The sequence below is a fragment of the Geotrypetes seraphini genome, chromosome 2 (assembly GCF_902459505.1).
Source record: "Geotrypetes seraphini chromosome 2, aGeoSer1.1, whole genome shotgun sequence".
Lineage (NCBI taxonomy): Eukaryota > Metazoa > Chordata > Amphibia > Gymnophiona > Dermophiidae > Geotrypetes > Geotrypetes seraphini.
In genome coordinates this window covers 391,420,144-391,427,003 of record NC_047085.1, presented here as the reverse complement: position 1 = coordinate 391,427,003, position 6,860 = coordinate 391,420,144, and the positions used below count along the sequence as shown (strand labels likewise).

General features: G+C 43.9%; 1 protein-coding gene across 2 annotated transcripts in view; it reads left to right on the top strand.

The window, feature by feature from the left end:
- The first annotated feature begins 737 nt into the window (after positions 1–737).
- The window catches only part of SNX10 (sorting nexin 10), a 132,467-nt gene continuing 126,344 nt past the window's right edge, over positions 738–6,860 (top strand). The window contains exon 1 of one of the 2 annotated variants that reach the window (XM_033930791.1): positions 738–869. The gene's annotated coding sequence lies outside the window, so the exon portion shown is untranslated. Of the gene's footprint in view, positions 870–1,539; positions 1,739–6,860 lie in introns of those variants that run through there. The other variant, XM_033930790.1, reaches the window with a different exon arrangement.

The window sequence follows — 6,860 nt, the reverse complement described above, 5'->3', positions numbered from 1 at the left end:
TGTAGGGATGAAACACACACAGCACACACAGGATATGAGTCGGGAGGAGGCGTTGCCTGAGGTTAGCTCCGAGCCCTTTTATTATGCTTCTATGCTCATGACATCACAGTACCTCCCTTGATTATATATCTAATGATTGGTGGATACAAAGTTACATGCTTTTACATCGTGATCACCCTTAACTCTGCATGTAGACAATTCCTGTGCTTCTGCAAGTAGACAAGGCCTGTGTTTCTGCATGTAGTCAAGGCCTGTTTGCTGATGTCCTTTCCATATAAGGACTACTTAAATAAGATAAGGGTTAATTTGTGACAAGGAAGGGGGAGAGGGAATGATTCAGCATTCTTTCACAGGGATTAGAAATGTCAGTGTGCTGAACATTATCCTGCTTCAGAACAGCAGTCCTACAATTTTGTACTATATTTGTCTATTTTTCTATAGTTACTGAGGTGACATTGCATATTTTAAAGTCATCTTTGAAAACTTCTCCAAGTATAAATAATTAACATTTTCTCTGCCTATGATTTGCTTTGTAGTTTTTTTATTTTATGGTTACCATTATGAATTAATAAGATATGTGTACATGAAAATGAATGGAAGAAATTTGGGGTGGGGCAAGGGCGGGATTGACAATTAATGGATATCCCCTTTTGATGAACCGAAATAAATGATCGTTAGGCCCACCCTACCTTCAATTGAAGTCAGTTTCGTATCTTAACTATCCTAAGGGATTTGAACGTAGGAGAACTACTGCACATGCTCCGGTCCCTCTGAGCTCTATGACAAGTCCGATTGGCGGCGCCAGCTACTACCGTCACTAAGACGCGTGGATGACATACTGCTTGTCCACGGCGAATGATTCTATGCAGGTAACTCCTGATTCGAAATCATGAGGCTTCCTGAACCACTGACCCATATAAAGATGTTATTAGCAGAAGAGAAGTAGGAGCGTGTTGTATTATTTGCTGTGCAAGTACAACCGTTCGGAGGCAATAGCTCTTTGGTGTTAAGGTGATCCACGAATGAGATTTATCAAGCCCTGGAAGTGTTAGGCTCCCCCAATCATTTTGGGAAAATTTGGCGTCTAGGATAAACAAAAAGCTCGGTTCCTTTTCGCTTTGGAGGTGCGTGCTATCTATGAACTCGGAGGGAGAAACCCTATCTTCCTGCTGCTATAATGCCATTGAGCATCACGTTTATAAATCCGACTCTCTTTATGTAATGTTCGCAGCATAACACAGCTGAATCCCAAGGTCTTTCAGGCAAGATGACCATGCTCTTGCAAGCATTCCTTTTCCCTATACATATTACATCACATGGTCAAGCTCAGCTGCACTTTCACTTTTTTTTTAAATAAAATTTAGTTCTGTGTTCTCCCCTCCCCGATCTTTTTGAAAAAGTTATGGCTTATTAGCTCTGTAATATTTACTAATGAGACACCCCTATGCTTACTGCGTTGTTCAAGGTTGCCTTAGATTCACGTGCGCAACTACGTAGGGGGTGGGTCAAGGAGTGACAGCATGTAGCGTCTGACGTTGGGCATTACACGTAGCTCCCTCCCATCTGCCTCTTCAGCCGGCAAACGCTAGCTCCTCCTCTTGTTATAGAAGTCTGAACGCGAAGGATCACGTGGTGCGAGAAGGGGCAGGGTACTGGGAGAGCTGCAGTTATCATAGCTGTTCTCCGTATCCGTGCAAACCAGTCCAGGCTTAGGTAGCGTGTTCCTTAAGGGAGGAAGGTGAGTGAGTGTTGTGCGAGCTAAATGTAAATAAAAAATCTTGAGGATGATTTTTTTTGTTGTTGTTGTTGATGCGAGGGAAGTCACAAATGGCATATTGAACTTCTCCTTTTTTATGGTTATTTATGTTATTGTTATATAAAGTGAGTTCTTTCGCTCTGGCTTCCTCTTGATCCAGTCAGAATAGTAACAGTTATTATTGTATTCTATTTTGCTTGGTACGTGGTGAGACTCGATTCTGTTTCCTGGTGGTGGATTGAAAGAAATTTAAAAAAAGTGAATGCAGTATTTGTGAAGGCTTGGGAATGTGATATCGCCTAATGGGTACTAACTAGTGGGGTGTGACGGAACAAAAGTCAATTCCCATGTTTACCTTAACTTTTAAGTGGGCTTGTTTTCCTTCGAGCAGTAGCGCCGGCTGGGAAGACTGTATCTTTCTGTTTACCGTAAGTGCAAAAATGCACACATACATAAACACACATACCCCACATACAGCCCCTGCCATCCCTGATGAGACACACTTCACTAATCTTACAGGGGTCCTCAAACCAGTCGCACAGAACAGCCTTCAGTGAGGTGGTGGGGATAGGGCTCTACTGAATTCAAGAGAGCATGAGGCAAAGGAGAGAAAGGAATTGTAAAGCTTATTAATTGGCATGGATGGGCAGACTTAGGGCTTGATGCACAAAGCACAGTCGTTTAGACTGGGTGAGATGCTGTTTGTCAATTTTTTTTTCCACCTATTTCCAAACATCCATGCTCAGAAGGCTTCCCGTGCAAATGAGTTGAGTGGGATGTCTGTCCAACACAACACATGCAGAGAGAATCTCAAACAAATGAGCTGCAGGGCAAGCCCCGAAGTAGCCTAGCCGCCTGCTACTCAGTTGTTTGGAGCAGGAAGCCTTTTTTTTGTTTGGTTTTTTTAAATAAATGGGCACATATGTTGTGTATGTGTGTACCATTTAAAAAGAATGTCCCCCACGACAACTCTGGTACCAAAAAATTGGCAGGAAGGATGCCCGCTTCCTCCTGCCACTGCCACAGCGAACCCCATCTGCATCAGCCAAAATCAGAAGGAGGAATGCCCACTCCTTCCTGCCACCAAACTTACACCACCCGCTCCCCCACCCCAAATCGATGTCTTCCCTTCCCCACTCCTCTTCCTAAAAAAATAAATAAATGGCAGGAGGGATGCCCCCCTACCTCTGTTGATGCAGTAGACAGCAGGAGGAATGCCCACTCCTTCCTATTCGCAGGCATGTCATTCCAACATGGCAGGCCTTCCTCTTCCTGGTGCATCCTGGGATGCACTGGGAAGAGCCTAAGGCTCATAGGTCTACTTTTAAAACCAATAGGAGGATTTTTTTTTTCACTCAGAGAATAGTTAAGTTCTGGAACGTAGCTGGTTTTAAGAAAGGTTTGGACAATTTCCTTGAGGAAAAGTCCATAGTCTGTTACTGAGAAAGACCTGGGGAAGCCACTGTTTGCCTTGGATCGTTAGCATGAAATATTGCTACTCCTTGTGTTTTGGTGAGGTACTAGTGATCTGGATTGGCCACTGTGAGAACAGGCTATTGGGATTGATGGACCATTGGTCTGACCCAGTAAAGTTATTCTTATGTTTTGTTTCTTTCGGTGACACAGTTACCGACCTACGGCTGTTGGCTTTTCCAGGTTGGTCCTACCGACCCGATTCTGGCATGCAAGTTTAAGGTATTGATCGGATGCCTGGTTTTAATATTAATGATCTCATTTGCATGCCAGAATTGGTGAATGTAGGATCACACAGATAACCATGCGGTGGGCATCAAGTCTGCAAATACAATTGGTCGCTAAACCAGTCAAACCAGTTTAGCGATGATCATTAGATTATTAGACACTTTAGTGTATCTAGCCCTGAATAGGCTGTATGGTCTTTATCTGCCATCATGTTCTGTGTTTCTATGTAAAGGCATGAGACTGCACAGCAAAAATTGCAAATAAAGTAACATAATGATTATTCTCCAAGTTACTACTACTGCTACTACTTATCATTTCTGTAATGCTACCAGGCATATGCAGCGCTGTACACCAAAACATGGAAGAGAGAGTCTCTGCTCGAAAGAGCTTATAATATAGTTAAGACAGACAAACTGGACAAATTGATGCATCTATACACAGTGCTCAGGCGGGGGAATGATGACAGATATGGGTGCTTAGCAAGTGGGTTGGAGTTTGAAATTGAAAGCAGCTTTAAAGAAGTGGGTTTTGAAGTCTGGACTTGAACACTGCCAGGGATGGAGCTTGACATACCGAGTCAGACAGTTTGTTCTAGGCATATGGTGCAGCAAAGTAGAAGGGACAGAGTCTGGAGTTGATCATAGAAGAGGAGGGTACAGATAAGAGAGACTTACCTGATGAGTGGAGTTCCCGGGGTAGAGTATAGGGCAGAGGTTTGCAACCTGCTGTTCACGAGCCACATGCGGCTCTTTTTCCATGTGGGTGTGGCTCTCCATACCCCTAGCCCTTTAATCTCCCCCCCAACTCCATGATTCCCCCCCCCCCGGGTCTACAGAGGTACCTGGTGGTCCAGCGGGGGGGGGGGAGGGGGTCTTCGTGACAGAAGCATGGCCCTCTTGCTTCTGCCTCCTCGCAGCTGCCTTCTAAAATGACAGCTGTGACCTTGTGGCAGCTCGTGGTACTATAGAAAATGCCACAAGCAGCCGCGAAAGGTCAAGGCATCTATTTTAGAAAGCGGCCATGTGGAGGCAGGAGCGAGAGGGCTACACTGCTGCCACAAAGATCCTGCTGGACCACCAGATACCTCGGTAGGCCCGGATTGGGGGGGGGGGTCATGGTGTTGGGAGGGAGATTGAAAGATTGGGGCCTGGAGAGGGGAGAGAACTTTGGCTATGGTTTGGGGGGGGAAGGGGGAAAGGCAGGAACATGGGGGAAAGAAAGAGAGGTGTAGAGATCTGTGAGGGGTTGGAGAAAAGAAAAAGGGGAGAGAAGCTAGACCTTGGGGAGGGAAGGGAAGGGAGAGTGAGAGCCCTGGAATATCTCAATCTCCCTTATCTACCCATTGAAGCTCTTTGTAAATCTTGGGTATAATTTTTGGATAAATTGGTCCTTTTCTTTAAAAAGATTGACCCCTGATATAGGGAGAGAGGAGAGATACTGAGGAGCTACAGAGTGAATATACTTGTAGGTTAGTATGAGAAGTTTGAACTGTATGCGGAAACAGGGAGCCAATAAAGTGACTTGAGAGAGATGTGTGGGCATAGTGACACTGGCGGAATATGAGGCATGCAGCTCTGAAAAGATTGAAGGGGACAGAGAGGGTTTAGCGGAGGGCCAATGTTTCTCAACTTGTTCCTGGAGTACCCTCTTGCTTGTCAGGTTTTCAGAAAATCCTTAATGAATATGCATAAACTTGATTTGCATGCACTGCCTTCATTATATGCAAATTTCTTTCATGCATATTCATTGTGGATATCCTAAAAACCTGACTGGCAAGGGGTACTCTAGGACTGAGTTCCGAAACATTGGTATAAGCAAAAGGTGATGAGGGCATGGATACGCTCAAAAAGGAAAGGTTGGATTTTAGCAATCTTGTAGAGAAAGAAACAACAGGTTTTAGAGTTCAAGCAGGTATGATATTCTCACTTGTGGGTTACATCATCCATGGAACCCAGTATGGATACTGCTGAGTGCACGCTCACTCTAAATTTTTTTAAGACAATGCTGTACCACATATGTGCCAGTGCTTCAATGGGCTTCCACGATGGTAAGATGCACAATGTCAGATGGTAAATTAGCGACACAGTGCAAGCCGGAATATCAATTTCAAACAGAGGAAAAAGCCTCAGACAAGGGTCCTCCCACTTCCACAATGGTGGAATAGCGGTGGTGGGACATTCACCTCACTGGCTAAAAAACCTCCTTTACATGAACCAGACATTGCACTGCGTTGAAGTACAATGAAATGAAAAACTATAAGATAGATGAAAAAAATTTCAACTTTTCTTCACTGATTGGTATACCAACGATGGCCATCGTTTCACTGTTTAGCTGCCTCAGGGTGTAACGTATCTGATCAAACTGAAACCTGAATCAAAACTTAAGGTTAAAGAATGGACAAGTATGTGTCTTCTAAGAACATCAGTAAAGACCAAAACAGGACATATCTTTTGTTCGGACGCAAGAACGTGCCTCCAGCATCAAAAGATGGCTCCGCAGAGTTCAAACTAGATTTAAATGCTCCCGGTGTGTTGTCATCACCACCAGAAGTGACAATGAGTCAATGCTTTGACGTAGTTGGGACTTTCTCTGAGGCTTTTTCCTCCATTTGAAATTGATATTCCGGCCTGCATTGTGTCGCTAATTTACTATCTGACATCGTGCATCTTACCATTGTGGAAGTGTTTTGAATTATTGTTGGTTTTCACAATATCTGAGTTTTTTTGGCCAGTGCTTCAATGGGGCCATCAATTCATCATTTTCTGGGAGCTAGAAGCTGTGTCTTCTCTGTTCACACTGCGTCAAACTTTTTTTAGGGTACCTTCCCATCATTTTTCATAATTTTAATCATAATTCTTTGTGTCCCTTTATATTCCCTGCATTTCATTCATTTTTGCTAACTTTTCCGTTTTTAAGACCCTTGGATTGCTTTGAGCAGTTTTTTTCTGCCTGGGAACATCACTCATTTTCAGGTTCATTCCTACTTGAGCTGCCTGGGCCATTGAGCTCTTTGACTTTGTATTGGCTGTTTTCCCCTCCATGTCAAAATCGGTACCGACTGGCTTAAAAAAATTATCTCGCTGCAATAGGACCATTTCAGGCTCTGAGCCACATAATGGTGTGCCCAGTGCCTCGGTCCTTGGCATCAGGATATTTTTTGTGCTCTCTGTCAACATATGCAAGAGAGGTCACTTCAAGCCCGCAAAGAAACCTTTTGGTACCGCATCAGCTACAGTCATGTGGAAAAAATTAGGACACCCCATGAAATATTCAGTTCTTTCTTAAGAAATATTCACTTATCTTACTATTGGGGCCTTGCTAGACCAGATTTATGCATTAGAATGGGATAGTAAAGGTGGGAGCCTACCCCCCCAAGAAAGAGGAAAAATTACAACAACTTAAA